The sequence below is a fragment of the Taudactylus pleione genome, unplaced genomic scaffold (assembly GCF_031769625.1).
Source record: "Taudactylus pleione unplaced genomic scaffold, aTauple2 ptg000400l, whole genome shotgun sequence".
In the NCBI taxonomy this organism is placed as follows: domain Eukaryota; kingdom Metazoa; phylum Chordata; class Amphibia; order Anura; family Myobatrachidae; genus Taudactylus; species Taudactylus pleione.
In genome coordinates this window covers 1,388,112-1,405,351 of record NW_028284802.1, presented here as the reverse complement: position 1 = coordinate 1,405,351, position 17,240 = coordinate 1,388,112, and the positions used below count along the sequence as shown (strand labels likewise).

At 45.7% G+C, this 17,240-nt stretch overlaps 1 protein-coding gene across 6 annotated transcripts in view; it reads left to right on the top strand.

Annotated features, from left to right (window-relative positions):
• Positions 1 to 9,366: 9,366 nt before the first annotated feature.
• Positions 9,367 to 17,240, top strand: part of DAXX (death domain associated protein) — a 31,740-nt gene continuing 23,866 nt past the window's right edge. For 2 of the 6 annotated variants that reach the window (XM_088446625.1, XM_088446620.1), the window contains exon 1: positions 9,368 to 9,585. The gene's annotated coding sequence lies outside the window, so the exon portion shown is untranslated. Of the gene's footprint in view, positions 9,628 to 9,678; positions 9,764 to 17,240 lie in introns of those variants that run through there. The other 4 variants (XM_088446626.1, XM_088446621.1, XM_088446622.1 and 1 more) reach the window with 4 other exon arrangements.

Genomic DNA, 17,240 nt, shown 5'->3' with positions numbered 1-17,240 from the left:
ACGTCGCTGGGTTCAGCGTGCTGCAACGTTTAACAGTGATGTTTGGTGGTGCGATTAGAGCTAGTTCCCATTTGGTAAATCTAGCCGAAGAGACGTGTCTGGTTTGAGCAGAGATCAGTAGAGCAGATACAGCATGGGGAGTATAGACAATCATATCATGACCCAATACTACGTCCTCACTTTTGCTCACCAATAGAGCGGTAGCTGCTACACTTCTCAAACAGGTGGGGAGTGATCTTGCCACAGTGTCCAATTGGGCACTGTAGTATGCTACGGGCCTACTGGCATCACCATGTTTTTGTGTGAGGACACCTGCTGCACAACCATTGGCTTCCGTACAATACAAATCAAAAGGTTTTTCATAATCAGGTATTCCCAATGCAGGAGCTTTTATCAGACTATCCTTAAGATTAAGAAAAGCCTGCTCTGTTTCCTCTGTGTGTATGACACGATCGGGCTTTGAGGAAGAGACTAATTCCTGTAAAGGCAAGGCCAAAATAGAAAAACCTGGGATCCACATTGTACAGTATCCACACATTCCCAAGAAGGTACGAATTTGCTGTTGATTTTGCGGCAGTGTCATGTTCTGTATGGCCTGGATTCTATCATTTGTAAGATGTCGTAACCCCTGGGTTAGGCAGTGTCCCAAATATTTTACTCTGGATTGGCACCGCTGTAGTTTGTCCTTAGCCACCTTGTGTCCTGTATGCGAGAGATGAAGCAACAAAAGTTTAGTATCATTCAAACATGACATAAACGAGTCAGAACATAGCAATAAATCGTCCACATATTGAATTAGAACAGATCCTTTGGCAGGTTGAAAAGATTGTAAACAGTCGTGCAATGCCTGTGAGAAGATACTGGGGCTGTCTATGAAACCTTGGGGCAATCGTGTCCATGTATATTGTACACCTCTGTATGTAAATGCGAATAAATACTGGCAGTCAGGGTGGAGAGGCACAGAGAAGAAAGCAGAACAGAGGTCAATGACAGTGAAATGGGTTGCATTTGGTGGGATCTGCATCAGGATGACAGCTGGATTTGGCACTACAGGGAATTGGCTCTCTACTACCTTATTAACACCTCTAAGGTCTTGTACCAGCTTATAACCCCTCCCACCACTCTTCTTCACCAGAAAGATGGCACTGTTGGCTACACTAGCTGTACGAACTAAAATTCCCTGTTGCAATAATCGCTCAATTATTGGAAAAACCCCTAATTCTACCTCCTGTTTTAGTGGGTACTGGGGAATTTTTGGAGCTTGCCTACCGCTTTTTAAACTTACCATTACAGGGCTTACGTTTGCCATTAATCCAGTGTCCTGTCCATCCTTAGTCCAAAGGGAATCTGGAATTTGGGACATTTCATCTACCTGAGATGGATTTTCATTTAGACTTGTAGAGTGATACATTATCCTTTGGGGAGTGTCCAACATATCCCGCACCTCGTGTGCAACTCTCTCTGAGATATCTAAAAATACACCATCAGGGGTGCAATATTTAACACATCCCATCTTACATAACAAGTCTCTACCCAGCAGGTTAGTCGGAGTCACAGCAGCCAGAAGGAAAGAATGCCTGGTATGCAACGGGCCCAATAGTAACCTATGTGGACTTTGTTAAAGGATAATGTTCCACTTTACCTGTTACACCCATTGTTGGTACTGTCTCGTTGGTCACCTGTAAATTAACGGGAGATTTCATCACTGACCTGGTCGCCCCTGTGTCTACAAGAAAAGGATATTCAGTACCAGCTACATCAACCATCATGACCGGTTCTTCCCTAGGATTTCACGTTAACCTATCTGTAGACTACAGGTATGTCCTGACCCCTAGCGTTGGCTACCATTCTCCAATAAAGCATTTACGGCCACAATTGGAGCTGGTGCCTGCTGAACATTTGCTGGTCTCTGTGCATATCCCTTATGGGGATATCCAAGTCTTCCCTGATTCGGGGTTCCTACTCTTTTTACTGGACAGTTTCTACTTACGTGTCCTGTTTGTTTACAATTAAAACATGTTCGTGGATCTGGTGAAGACACAGGTTGTTGTGAGGTTTGAGCAGAGGGTAAAGGTGGTGGATATGGGTAAGGATAGGGAGGGTAAGGGTATTGTGGGGGATATGACGTTTGTGAGTATGGGACCTGTGGTTGTATTGGGTTAGTGGAATAGAGCTGTGTTTGTTGTTGCGTGGAGTTAGTGAGGGCATAGCACTGTTCAGGTGTAAGTGTGTGTGCAGGTGCGAGTGTGTCTGTTGGCTGTGATGTTACCGTCATTCCCTCCAGAGCTTGGATACTGACAACCATTAGTTTTTCGCTCTGGGTCTCTCTTCTTTGAGATGTTTTTATCATGTTCTATGGCAGATGCTATGAGTGTATCAATTGTGACTCCCCTCCAGCCAGGTTGTGAGGTCTGAACCCGAGTCTTTAAATTCTCTTTAAGACCTACCATGAGTACCGTGACTGTCATTCCCCTGTGGTGAGTGCTACTGTATCTTTAATATCTTTTAATATCTTCTAACCCAGTGTACTGGGTGATAGCCTGCAGAGCCCGGTCGCAATAATCTTCTGCAGATTCACTCTCCTTTTGCTTAATGGTGAAAATTTTGTTCCAGTTAACTACTACTGGAAAATATATACCCAATTGAGTTACAATGCGGGAAATGTTACCTTGGTTTACTTGGTCTGTTAAGGGAACATCACCATCCAATACACAATCCGTGATAAATTTTGTCACGTCGGTATTGCGTGGTAGACAAGCCCTTAACACCACACGCCAATCTTTATTAGTTGGCTCATGAGAACTACCCAAATTCCTCAAAAATCTTTGACATTTGGCTAGTTCCTTTTTGGGATCGGGGAAATCATTTATGATGGAATTTAGTTCTGCTCTTGTCCAAGGACAATGCATTACTACTTCCCTCGTGGGCACTACACCGTTCGCATCTGCATTTCCATTCGGAACACTGATTGTCCGAATGGGATGCAGACCGGCAGCACTGCTACCTTTGACCTTATTACCTTGCTGGGGGTTTAATCTGTTGCTGCTACGTATGGTATTAACAATTTCCTCTACGAGTGCAGAGGGTGTTAGCACTTCGCTTGCTGTTACCGATGAAGATGGCGGCACCACTCGTGATTGTTGTGATGCAGCATCTATCATTTGTACAGCATGGGAAATGGCAGACATTACAATAGGCTCATCATCCACATCATAAACATTTTCTTTATGGTTGCTTAAGAGAGGGTACAAGTTGCTTGTTACATTTTTATGGATATTTTTGGTAACTGTACTTGCACCTCCATCCACATAAGGTGGAGGTGGTGAGCGTGAACTGCTGGCAATACTCTCCACAACGCTACCTTGCTGCACGTGTGCGCCATTTTGCGGCCCGCCCGTATTGCGATTTAGCGTCGCGGATGTATTTTCTGGCAATGCGCTCGCAACGCTAATTTGCGTCGCTTGTACATTTTTAAGCCACGCATCCCCTTCATGCTGCCACAACTTTAAACATTCATAATATTTTCTTTTTTTCTCTCGGGAGCACATCAAACTGATGTGATCCCGGACATTATCTAATACATCCTTATCAAAACTACCAATTCTGGGAAACGGTCTAACACTCTTCATCATCATTTTAAACCATACATCACAATACCTTATTGCATAAGTACCGTACTTAGTATGCATAATACGACGGGCCGATCCGTTCGGCACCTTCATTAGCAGCACATCATTGTCTAACATCTCTATTGTTTGCGTGGCTCCCATTCTGAGACAAATCCTACGCTTTTCAATAAAGATTTAAACTGGTGAAAGACAATCAAGATACTTTCACTTACCTGCGGACAATATTAACTGGATGCGCCCACACACCTGGATAAGATTTGAAAAAGGCAACTTCCACACCCGGATAAGATTTAGAAAGGCAACTTCCACACCTGGATAAGATTTAAATAGGCAACTTCCACACCTATGGAAGTTTAAGTCGGCTACTTCTACGCACCTCTCTACAACAAAGACAACATGTACACCTGCTACTGTGTATAGAACGGTAAGCTGCTTACCGAGCGACTAGCACTTAGCCCTTAAAGGTCATACGGTACCTCTAACTGTAGGGAACAAGTTACCCCTACCAACAAATACTCACTGTTACACACTTTTTCCTGCGCAGAAAAATACACGTTAACCCAGATATTGATAACAATTGAAAAATGTGAACCTCAACGGTTTTATTTAAACACGTGGCAGCACAACCGGAAGTACGTATACGCTATTGTGCGACCAGTCGCATACACAATAATGCGACTACCACACAACCGTATGACAACCTTTTTTAGCTGCGTATGCAAAAGTGCATCTTTACTGTGCGCAAAACTGCGATTCAGCCGCGTGCTCAATACTGTGGCACCCCTTTAAACGTTAGGTTCTATCAACAAAGGAAAACAAACTTTTTTTCCTCTCCTGTCCCTGGATTCTAGTCAGCTTCCTTGGCTCACACGAAAACGGATAGCGATCTTTCAGCACAAAGTGGTTGCAGGTAAACCCTGCATGTGGCCACTCCACCCTTTGCTGAGATATCGATAACCGTATGTGCCGTGTGAGTAGGTGACTTCACTACGAGCCCCCAACTAACGATACTGAATTTGAAACTCTATACACTCCTTCCTATACCTTCTAATATCCTGCCTGAACCTTCTAAGGATGACGCTAATTTGCGTACGCAGTCATACAGTAAATAAAGACTCCAGATCTAGAACTTGTGGTTCCAAAGCACAATGTATTATTCAAGTAAAAGTACAGTCAGTTACACGCTATTGATCCAAATACAATTCAGAGCAAAGGAATTATACAGACCCGAGTACAGTATACATACGCAGCGCTTATGGTCCAGATGTTAGGCATCAGCAAGAAACCCCTCGTCAATCAGCATTCAGCAAGAAGACTAAGACCCAGGGTTGGAGCACACATATTTATACCCCCCAGAAATAGACAACACAATAGAGAAGTTTGTTGCTGATGTCATTGGTTCCCAAGGGGGATGCATCTGTTACAGAGCATTTAACAGGTTAATTCAAATAGACATAAACCAGCCTCTAACAACTGGTGGTCTCTGGTTTCCTGCCACATGCAACATCCTAACAGTTGGTCATAATATGTACATTTTGCTGCTTGAAGTCTCTTCGGTCCATAAGTTGAGAATGCATGATGCGATCTCCACACCGATGATACCGGAATACTGTTGAAAGAGAACGCATCAGTACAATACCAAGCATGACTTACTTATCACGTATAAAACCTTAGTTACCAAATAATCTTTATTTCACAGCAATTATAATAAATGAACATATTTAAATCTTATACCTTAAAGCTTATTAAACCTTTTATATGAATATGTAATGTGTACGTATGTGGGGTGTGATATAAAGACGCTAGTTAACTTGGGGCAGATGCGTGCGCATAAAGCTAATAAACAGCGTGTTCATACAAGATCTTATGCATTCGCTAATATGCGACTAGTTAACAGAGCAATTGTGCGTATTAATTTGTGTATAAGAAATGGTGAAAGATGCAATCGCATGATGCTAATAGTAATATTGCCATATGTACTTAATTGTGAGTTTATCTAAAATGGCGCTTGGGCGGCCATTCGCAAAATGGCGTCTTTCGATCTCGTTTCCAAGATAGCATCTTGCTGCCAGTCGCAAGATGGCGGCGCTGCGATTCAATTTTAAACTGATCTTGTCTCAGCCAATTATCCAGCTTCGACACCGTGTAGATGCAATGTCTTTAACCATCAATGGTAAAACTATTGATGGCTTCAGAAACTATCAATGGTTTCTCTGTGGATGAACTACCCTGATCCAGAATCCAGATCTCTGCTCACTACAGTGTATCATGTGACTGTGGTTACCATGGCAACTCTGCAGAGTACTAAAGTATCAGGGTTCGCAAAATACACGCTATATCGCATTTTTACGTGCTACAGGCTGTCGGGGACCCGATTTAAAAACTGCCTGGGTCTCGTGGGACACACTGCCTGTGTGCAGCGCTGCAGCACCGCCACCGGCGTCTTCTCAACCAATAGCCGGCGGCGGCATCTCCTCATCTAGACTCTTCAGCCAATCGCAGCCTGCAGGGTCTTCCTTCCTCTCTCTCTTAGCTGCCCACTGCCCATGAGCAGCAGCACAACAGGTCGATCTGCTGAGTGCTCTTCTTCCAGCCCAGATCAGTCTCCAGCGGTGCCTCTGCATCGTCTTCAGAGCGCAACGACACCGGGCGCAGCCACCCTCCTCCTCTGCAAAGGTGAGCGATGCGGCTCTGTATGGGCAGCGAGCCAGTGTGATGCCTGCCTATACTCCCCTGGCCGGCATTTGTGCCCGGGGAGACAGTTATGCGTATGTAGGCTGTGACCCCGTATGGTAGGCATATGTAGGAGGGGAGACCCCTGCAGTAATGTGTATTCCCTGTGCATGCAGGCCTCAAATAAGTTATTATCTGGGCTTGGTATATACTGGGAGGAGGAAGAGAAAAGAAGACTCTTTGTTGGAGGCACTCTTAAAGTAGTATGAATAAATTAAAACTTAACTTTTATTTTATAAGATTTTAGAATATAAGGGGGGAAGAGGTTATTTTTCAACCTCCAATGATATTTAAATACAGTCAATAATTACAAACATAGAAATCAATATAGTTCACTTCCAATATTTGTTAATACAGGCAAAAGGCGATTATTGTAAGTGGTTAGATTCAACACATTATATTTATCTATTATTGATCATTCAAAAACATATACCAAAGAAACCTTCCTTGTAATTTTCAACAAATCTCAGATAAACATATCTACATAGATTCTAGTATACTGGAAGGAGTATTTTATCAGATGGTTTATCCTGCATATATACTGCTATAGGAGATATCATTGTATCCATTTTGTAGCAATATGTTGCAGTGCAGTTGCTAGCAGAGAGACAATTAGTATCAATATGTTGCAATGAATGCAAAAGCTCAAGATCTGGCAGAGAGACAATTGTTATTCATGTAGCAAAAAACATAAAAACAAATCCCTAGTTTTTTTCACTCAGTGGATAGAACACAGTCCTGCTGAAAGAAATATATTGCATGAAGTTAATCAGCAGTAGAGATATATTTTAGTCTAAAAAACTGGTAATGCAGAGTGCATTGTAGTAACCACATTTATTAGGTATACTGTATACTACTTGCTCATGGCGGAGCATCACCCTGCTTAGTGAGCAGGAGGGTCAATGTTTTTTACCTTTAATAAATGTGCTGTAGAGAATACACATAAAGCACAATTAACACAAATTTGGGTTAATAGAGATTTTACTCACTGCAAGGAACGCACCATTTAAATCTTTAGTAGGTTGACAGAATCCAGCCAAGTTAATCCCCTTTCACTTCTGCTGTCTGATCACCTTACATATAGTAGAGGGTGGTAGATGAGAGAGTGAAGAGGCCCTGCCTGTGCTGAAAGATAACTGGAAATGCACTTCTGCTGTCGTGACAGTAACCACACGTCTGTACTGGTGTCAGACGACAGTGCAGCACTAGACGGGGGAGGTCACAAGGAGAGAGCGCGAACAACGGGGTGTCTAAGAGTATGTGCAGTGGTCTGTATGTAGGTATTGCAGTACTATTTCAATAACAAAGGATAAGGTAAAGACGCTGGTAGATTACATCACCATCTCCCTGCACGAGTATTGCTTCAGTGGTCATATTCCAATGGAGATGGCTGCGTCCTTGTTTGCTGGAGATGACGATCGTTTCGCCTAGAGGGCTTGTTCACATCATGACAACTCTTTTGTTTCTATGTACTTGGAGGCTCAGTCAGCAGTATTAATAAATATCACTGCCAATAGTACAGTCTGTGCTTAAGCCCATTTTTGCCCCAGCTATCTACTCTTACCTCCTCCCTACCCCCAGTACTGTCTGTCCCTAAGCACCTGCTTGCCCCAGCTACTATCTACCCTTACCCCCTACCTACCCCCAAGTACTCCTTGCCCCAGCCCCATCCTTGCCCCCCAGTACTGTCCTAGCCGCTCTCTACCTACTCCAACAGCACTGCCCTCAGTACTGCCTGCCCCTAACCCCCTCCTTGCTCCAATGCTACCCCAGCTGAATTCTAACCTTACCCCTAGCAGTCTGCCCCTAGCTCCACCCTTGCCCCCCAGCACTGTCTCAACTGCTGTCTGCACTTATCCCCTCCCTGCCCTTATCCCCCCTACCCCCACTTCTCCTTGTCTCTATAACCAGCTCTACTCCAGCTACTGCTTGCCCTCAACCCCTCTATCCTAACTGCTACCTGCCCCTAGCAATGTACCATAATATATAATGGGACCCAGAAAAAGTGGAATAGGACCCCAATTTTCTAAAGTAAGTGGTCCCTGGCACCCACAAATTTTTTTGCTCAGCGTGATCGCTGAGTATTAAAAGCAGACTGAAGAAACAAATCAAGGAAAAAAGTAATGACCAACAGTGGCGTCACTGGGGTCGGTGACACCCAGTGCGGGCCAATAGACTCCACAAAAAAAAAAAGCATGTGCCTTCCCACGAAAAGGGCATGCGCAGCACTCAACCATCGAAAGGTAAATGATTGATGGTTTTCTATCCATGGTTTGAACAATCAGCCATCGATGGTGCAGCTTTCAATGGCCATCACTAGGCTGCAATGCAGCATTAATACAGGGCCTGATTAAGCAAGGAACACACGCAAGTGGCTGATTTTTGCGTACTGCGCATTAGTATGGATCGCAGTGCGCGTGCACAAACTAGCCATTGCGATTGGGACTACAATCGCAGTGAGTACACAAACCCATCACAGTGACTGACAGGAAATGCCGTTTGTGGGTGGTGATGGGGGGGGGGCATTGTTGGACGAACGCAGGTGCCATTGCAGGGGCATGCATAAATTATCCACTGCGCAGCCTGAGGTCTCATAGCGTGCGTGGAAGTTAGCAATTTCTGAGTAAGGTCAGAGCTTGTGCAAGTGTGCGTGAGGCTGTGATGGGACTTGATTGTACCGATGTTTTTCGCGGTCTTGCTAAACATTACGGATGTGTGTAAGGTAAAGTGGGCGTCCTTATGTAGTGCAGCGGCGGCATTGCGATCGCAAGGGATTAGCATACAAACGCAGTTGAACTGCGTGCGTAATCGCTATTGCATTTGCAGTTGTGCTTCATAGTGAATGAGGCCCACCCAGATCACCCTCCTACATCATGCCAACAATAGCTGACACATTGGCCACACCCCCAGTGGGCGTGTTCCGCCGGGCGCTGTACAGGTGGCTCACCCCCCTCCTCCCCGCGCTTTCTACATTTGAACGTGTGTAGGCCCCGCCCTCCGCTTTGTGTCTGCGTCAGGCCGGAAGCGGAAGCAGAATTCTCGCCACTGACACCAGTCAGACCAGAGAGGCCGGAAGTGGAGGGAAGAAAACGTTGGGCGGTAATATCCCGGGGAGAGGGGCGGTCAGCCGGTGTCTGTGTGTGGATGGTACCGGAAGTGGAAGCAGAGTTCTCGCCGCTGACACCAGAGAGGCCGGAAGTGGAGGGAGAAAGAGCGTTGAGCGGTAATATCCCGGGGCAGGAGAGCAGGCAGCGTTTCTCTGTGTGTAAGGGTGCCAGGCGGGCTCTGCTTGGGGGCTGGCCGGGTGTATGAAATGGAGTGTGAGACAGACATGGAGATGTCCTGCCATTAGCTGCTGCCCCTGAGGGCTGGGATGCATCATGTCCATACAGTGAGGCGGTGTAAGGAGACCCCAGGGCTCAGTGCTGGCAGCTGTTAGGCTCCTATTTGCTGACACTTGGATAATGATCACTGAGCAGCGCCCGTATTACTGTTGTGTTCTATGCACTGTGTGCGAAAATAGAAAACACTAAAATAAGACTATGGGGGGGAATGAACATTATTTTTTTGGGGGGGGGGCTACCAACATACCAATTGTTTCTCCGAATGGGCACCTATATCTCCTAAGGTGGTGAGCACAAATGTGTGAAAAGCCCGAGGGTTTGCGCATGGGATGGACGTTGGAAGCCCAGCATTGAATAGCTGCCGGGCTTCCGACATCATATCCAGCGATGGGCATCGGGAATCTGCATCCAACGGCTGGCAGCCATTGAATTCCCGATATTCGATTGGAAAAGCACTTCCATTGAATCAGTAACATCGATGGTTGCTAACCTCAGCTTTCAATGTCCATTCCTAGTTTGGACGCCCTAACCAGGTCTTTAGACGAGTTTAGCCTGTTTACGCGGTTAAGCTCGGTGTGACAAGTGTTTTGGGCTCTCAAAACCATTGAATTGCTCCGTCGGTCGCCCATAAATTATCGCCACCCAATAAACACTTTAATCGCCCTCTTATGCTGGGTACACTATGATCTATCGAACAATATATTGTCCTGATGTGGATCTATATATAGGGCTCGATTCAATTCAACGCAAATCGCATTGCGCCGGGAGGGAGCTCCCGGAGCTATTCAATTCAGTGCGCTGTCAAGGATTTCTCGCATCCCTCCTGGGGTGCGAGCAGAAATCCGACAAAACTCCTGGCACAATGCTTTTTTTTTTCTGCCCTTAACGCTGCGGAAACAGCATCACGCCAGGCAGTTTAGTCGGAGAATACCGGAGCTCGCGACTAAACACCATGTTTAAGGTACGAGAACCGCCATTCTCTGACAAAACAGCGCTGAATCGAGTAGTTCCGGGAGCTCCCTCTCGGCGCTATTCAAATCACGTTGAATTGAATCGAGCCCATAGTGTGTACACTCAATCCGTCGTTCATTGCACCTTTCCATCTGCTGTTCTGCACATCAGATGGTACGATGCACTAATCGAAACGGTATACAGGTTGTGTCTCCCATATCCAAATATTCCGAAATACAGAATATTTTTAGCATGACTGAGATAATGAAACCTTTGATTTTTGATGGTTCAATGTACACAAACTTTGTCTAAGGCACAAATTATTAAATATATTGTATAAAATTACCTTCAGGCTGTGTGTATAAAGTGTATATGAAACATAAATGAATTTCATGTATGTACACGAACTTTGCTTGAGCCACAAAAATATTGTATAAAATGACCTGCAGGCTGTGTGTATAAGGTGTATATAACACATAAATGCATTCTGTGTGTATATTTGGTCCCACTCCCAAGATATTTCATTATAATATGCAATTATTCCAAAACACGGAATATTCCGTTATCCAAAATACCCCTGGTCCCAAGCATTTTGGATATGGGAGACAACCTGTAGTTACATGCAGCATGTAACAATACATCGTGCTATCGTATGGCTGATTCAGCAGTGTACTGCGCATGCAAAGTATCGTTCCATCGCTCACCACAATAAAGGGTCGCGCCTTTGTGAGGTGTGTACCCAGCTTAACATTGGGGTTGGGTCCCAGACACTGAAGATACATGTATGATATTCTCCTCCCATTTCTTATTACCAGTGTGGTGACTGTCTGGGCAGCTTCTATAACAGCTGGTATCACTGCCAATGCCTGGGGTCTCTCTCTCCACCCCTCTTGCTCCATCTCTCCCACTGCTCTTTCTCTCCTCCATGGTCTTTCTCAGACCCATTGTCTGCTTCTGTATCTCCCCTGCTCTCTCTTTTGCTCTTCTTTCCCGTCGCTGTTTTTTTTTTTTTTCTTAAGACATCATTACCTCCGCAGGACCGACTTTTTAGTTTATCCAGTTGTTTTTATGCCGATTAGATACTGGCTGCAGTGTGCCTGTCACTGGCACTAGACTTTATTATATCGATTATCCTTAGCATTACCTTTTTTTCTTTTCATCTGTTGTACTTTTTGGGTCGTCCTCACCTTTTCTCCTCTACAGAGTTTTTTTATTTCTTTCAGTGCGTGGCCTGTGCTGCCCCGTGTACATTTTTTCCTTTTTTTTTTTTTTTTCTTTTGATACTGTTCTCTAATTTTGCTTGTAGTTAATGTTGTGATGTCATTGGGTGATATTCAGGCATGTGATGGGAAATAGCAGAAGTGTTTGGGGACTGTAGATGTGTGTTATGCCGGAAGTGACAGACACTGGTGGGGAGGGGTCAGTTCAGACCAACTGTCATTACCTGCCAACGTGATGACATCATTTTTATCGGCAGACTGTTTTATTATATAGCATGCACAGTTTACTGACCACTAGATCACGTTATTGATTAATAGGATGCTCTGTAATTTCACTGAAATATATATACTGGAGGATGACTGGCATGGTAGTTCTATTAAAAGTCGTATGTTGATAAAAAAAAATTAAAATAATCCCCTTATTTATTACACTTTTGCCTACATTTTATGGTATTTATTTTATTAACATTTATATATCACCAGCATATTTAATCACAATTTTTTTTCAGTTGGAAAACGGTAACAAATCTGGGTATTGGCAGAAACATGGGTTGATGTATAAAGCATTGGAAAAGAATGGAGAAGTTGCCTATAGCAACCCATCAGCTTCTACCTATTTTATAGAATTTACTTGGTAAATGTTACCGCGATGCTGGTTGATTGCTATGGGCAACTTCTCCACTGGTCCATTACTACATCAACCCCACAGAGAGGTTACCTTATTACCTAAGTTGTGCAATTTCTTATTTAATTTTCCCTTCATAAGGAATGTGCCATGAGTACTATTGGCCCCTCCCCATCAAGCTCCCTTTTTGCTGATTATAAGTGTTTTTAAGTTGATGCTACTGGAGAAACAAGTGATTAATCTTACGAGTCATTTGTTTGTCCACAGCTAATAGCTTCTCTGTAATTATCCTTCCTGTCTCACTTGCATGCTCCCATATTAGTCATTAGCACATAGTAATCTTCCTTGGGGTTAATACACTTTTTTTTGTTTCGGCCTCCTGGCCGCTCGCAAAGCTGTGGGTGACCACCCACAGCTAGTGCGAGCGGTCTGGTGATGGTCGCGATTATCGCGTCCATCAGGCTTGCGTCGAGACCCTACAGGAGGGTCTCTGCTCCCCCAAGCCCGAGTGGACTTCCTGCTCTAATAGAGCAGGAAGTCCACTACTGACATCACGAGTGATGTCAGTAGGGCCGCCCACAAACGGCAGGCGTTCCTTCGGGAACGCCTCCGTTTGTGCAGCCACCCCCCCCTCCCCGCCTACAGAACGGGGCGAGCTGTCAATCAACATCGACAGCCGCCCCGTCTTGTAGTGAGCAACGGAGCTGTCGTCGCTCGCTGGGGCTCGAGCATGCGCACGCCGGAGGCAGCGCATGCGCAGTGGGGAACATCGACACGCTTGCAAGCGCTGAGCGCTTGCGAGCGGGTCTGAATCAGGCCTATTATACACACTACTGTACATTGAGGCGGTCACGATACAAGCAAGTCATGTTTTCATTGTAGTTGTAAGTCAGGACTTCATGGTAGTTTAATAACTGCAAACTATCACATAAACTAGACTCTGATTAACTTGAACGGGAATTAAATATCTGCGGGAAGGAGCTATTCAATTCTGCGCGTTTTCAAGGATTTCTTCTCGCATCCCTCCAGGGGTGCGAGCAGAAATCTGCAAAAGTACAGGCACGATGCTGTTTTCTGTCAGCGCCGCCGAAACAGCACCGCGCCAGGAAGTTAAGTCGGAGAATGCCCGAGCTCGCCACTAAACACCATGTTTAAGGTGCGAGGGAAGCGAGAACGGGCATTCTCCGACCTAACAGCTCGCAGAATTCAATAGCTCCCGCAGCTCCTTCCCGGCGCTATTTAATTTGCGTTCAATTGAATCGAGCCCATTATTTCAAATTCCAAGTTAGGTTTAGATGTTAGTGCAGAGTTTTATTCATTTATTACCAGTTATTTATATAGCGCACACACATTCCGCAGCTCTTTACAGAGAATATTTGGCCATTCACATCAGTCCCTGCCCCAGTGGAGCTTACAATCTCCACTGGGGCAGAAATTGCTCCCACACATACACACTAGTGTTCATTATTGTTTTGGAGCCAATTAACTTATCAGTATATTTTTGGAGTGTGGGAGGAAACCGGAGCACCCGGAGGAAACTCACGCAAGCACAGGGAGAATATTCAACCCCACACAGTTAGGGCCGTAGTGGGAAGTTTTGCAAGAATAAAAATCTGGCATCCGCCATATTCCAGCTTTGGCTCAATGATTTGCAATCATCTGGAAGACTTGTCTGTCGAGCCGTGTCTGTATGACGGGAGGACTTTGAAAGTCTAGTTATTTGGCTGGCAACAATAATGTGACACCAATGCAAAAACTATACTCACTCACAAAGGTACTGATTGGATTATAGGTAATAATATCCCGGTAGATATTCTCTGCCGTGACATGAGACAGCGTCCAGATCTGGATTTAGAACAGTGTGATCAAAACGTTCAACAAATTTTGTAACACTAAAATTAGATCAAATTTAGCTCTCGCACTCGATTGTTGTAAAGAATAACACTAGTTAAACATAGAGAAAACCTCGTACGTTGGACTTGTTCAGCGCTGGGTGCAAATGTCGGCGCCACTGGGTTTTCGTGTAGTCTTCACTGTAGGACGCCTGTCAAAAATGGGCACTTCAGCGCAGGTGATCACTCAAGAAAGTGGGTGTATCCTTGAGACGCGTCCCTTTTCATCACTGTAGGGGGAGTGCCCAGCACTTAAGGAGATGCTGGGCTGCCCCCCCAAGCTCTCCCTGCAGTGTAAATAGATGCCATGTGCATGCGCATAGTATCTATTCACTCACCAGTGATTGTTTCACCAGCACGTCATGCCCCTGTTTTCTGGAACCCTCGCCACACCAAAATGCCTGCAGCCTGTCAATCGGGCTGCGGCTAACAGGGCACTGCGACCATCGAGACAGGTGCACTCTGGCACAGGCCTGAAAACATTGGTCAAATGCGACCGACTTGGGACTGCATCAGCCCCATTGTCTGCACTTTAGCAAAGTGTCAGAAGTGCATTCATTCAATCGGTGCTCAGATCTGATAGTGAATATAGTCGCCATCAGATTTGTGGCTCGATTCAGTTTTTTCTAGTTCCCGTATAAACTGCACTGTGAGCTATTCAATTGTTTGCACAACCAGCCCCGCACTGGTTGAGTCAGCCGCATTCTAATGCTTTAATCAACTTCTCCCGTGCTAAGTGACGGGCGCTCTGCAGGTAAGGTATGCCTGGCACTCGTGACCAGCCCCAAAGCCCTACCTTACGCATACTTCTGCTTGCACCTTCCTGAAGTGCAGCCTCTGGCTGGTTGCCCCAAAACAATTGAATCGCTTTAGACGAAAATTAAACTCCCAGAAACCATTAAATCTCCCACCAGGGAGACTAATTATCTGACCCTGTTTGGCAACGTCAGATAATTGGTCTGTCTGTCTGTGACGGTGAGTTTTATCTCCGTTCATAACTAGCATAACCAGTATAAGCATTAACGCTGTAATTGACACATAGCAAAAGCATGTCAGAACCTGTGCACCCTCCTTTGCTTATGTCAGTGGTTCCCAAACTGGGTGCTGTGGAACCTGGGGTGCCTCAGGGCACTTGCAGGGGTGCCTCGGGTTGGTGGTCCAGTACCAAATAAAATTGTTTTTAGTCAGTGTGATAGGCAAAACCAGTTCTAATGACTGACAATCAATAAATGTGGACAAAAGGAAGCGCAGCCCTGTCACCCACCACATAACTGACCCTAAGTGTGACATAGAAGCACAATTTACTTTGTTTAATTTTTGCTGAATTTCTCAATAAGAAACTTTGGGCCCAGGGGTTGCCGTGGAAAAAATGCTGATACTCTAGGGCACCGTGATTTGAAAAAGTTTAAGAACCACTGGCTTGCGGAGACATGGACATATAGTGTTCACTATAGCTCCGGCACGAGGCAGGGCGCCGGAGCTAGAGAGGGCAAGTTCGTGCGCGCGCCCGAGAAGGGGGCGTGGTCATTGAAAAGGGGGCGTGTGTATAAGACACGTCCCCTTTTCGTCACTCTTGGGGGCGTGCCCGGCACTTACAGACACGCCGGGCAGCCCCCAAGCCGTGCAGACAGTGAGAATAGATGCCGGGCGCATGCGCCCGGCGTCTATTCTCCGGCAGTGACCGGGTCACCGCACATTTCTTCACCCGCGGTACACTGCGACACGTGGGTGAAGACTGCTCCCGCAGGCTTAGGGCAGGGCGCTTTTTGCCCTCCTTCTGGAGGGCAGGGAGCTTTTTGCCTTCCAGAAGGCGGGCAGGGCGCCGCGCCCCGCTAAAACAGCCTAGTGGGAACGCTAGACATAGTCAGGAGAAATTTCGCAGCATACGTCTCCTGCAATAACACTGCCTATATGAAATTACAGATGTTCAAATTACATTCTAGGGCCCACAGTAAAAGTAGAGAAGTGGTTGAGGTTTTGAAATGTATCCTATGAGATTGTACATTGTGATATCCTGTGTGTAAGGGAATAATGAAATATTGCACTGTTGAAAGGAAGTAGCAAAACTGTAAACATCCTTCGTCCTCAGCCAAAATATATATTCTCCTGGAGCCGTGCCCTGGCTGCGGGTATTACTGTCACAGGCCTTGCTTGAGCTTCAAACAAATGTCAGTCTGCAAGACGATCAGGGCTCCATAGAGCAGGAGTCTATGCAAACTTATGTGACAAGCAGGGTTGTATTTATAATGGGTGCGGGGTGTGCGGTGCACACTGGCCCCTGCGTCCAGGGGGGGCCCGCACCGCACACCCTGCACCCGTACTTTTTTATTTTTCTCCACTTAACTCCCCGATGTCCCATGGAGTAACGCTATAGAAAACTGGCAAATGGCCACCGCTGCCATTTTCCCAGTGTTTTGCTCGAGCGCAGTAGGAAATCACCAGGAAAATGGCTGCCGCGCCATTTCCCCCGGGGTTCCGCGCATGCGCAGCAGACTCCGGGCACACTCTATAGTGCCTGGAGTCTACCGCTTCTTTCAGTTCGCAGACGGCAGCCGGGGGGAGAGGAGGGAGCACCGGATGGGAAGTGAACACGGGCCCCCTCCTCTCAATACACCCCTGGTGATAAACCATATCGAAAGAAAATTAGCAGCTCGATATTTAATCTGATAAAAATAGGGGCCCATATTACTGTGGGGAAAGGAGGAATTATGTACCCAGGTGATTTTCCCCCCTCCCCTGGTCTTTTATTTGATATCATGTAAAAGATTAATTTATGAGAAATAGATTGAGCATACGTTTTTCCAAACACAAGGGAAGTTGTATCATTTTATGGGTTTAAGGTAGAC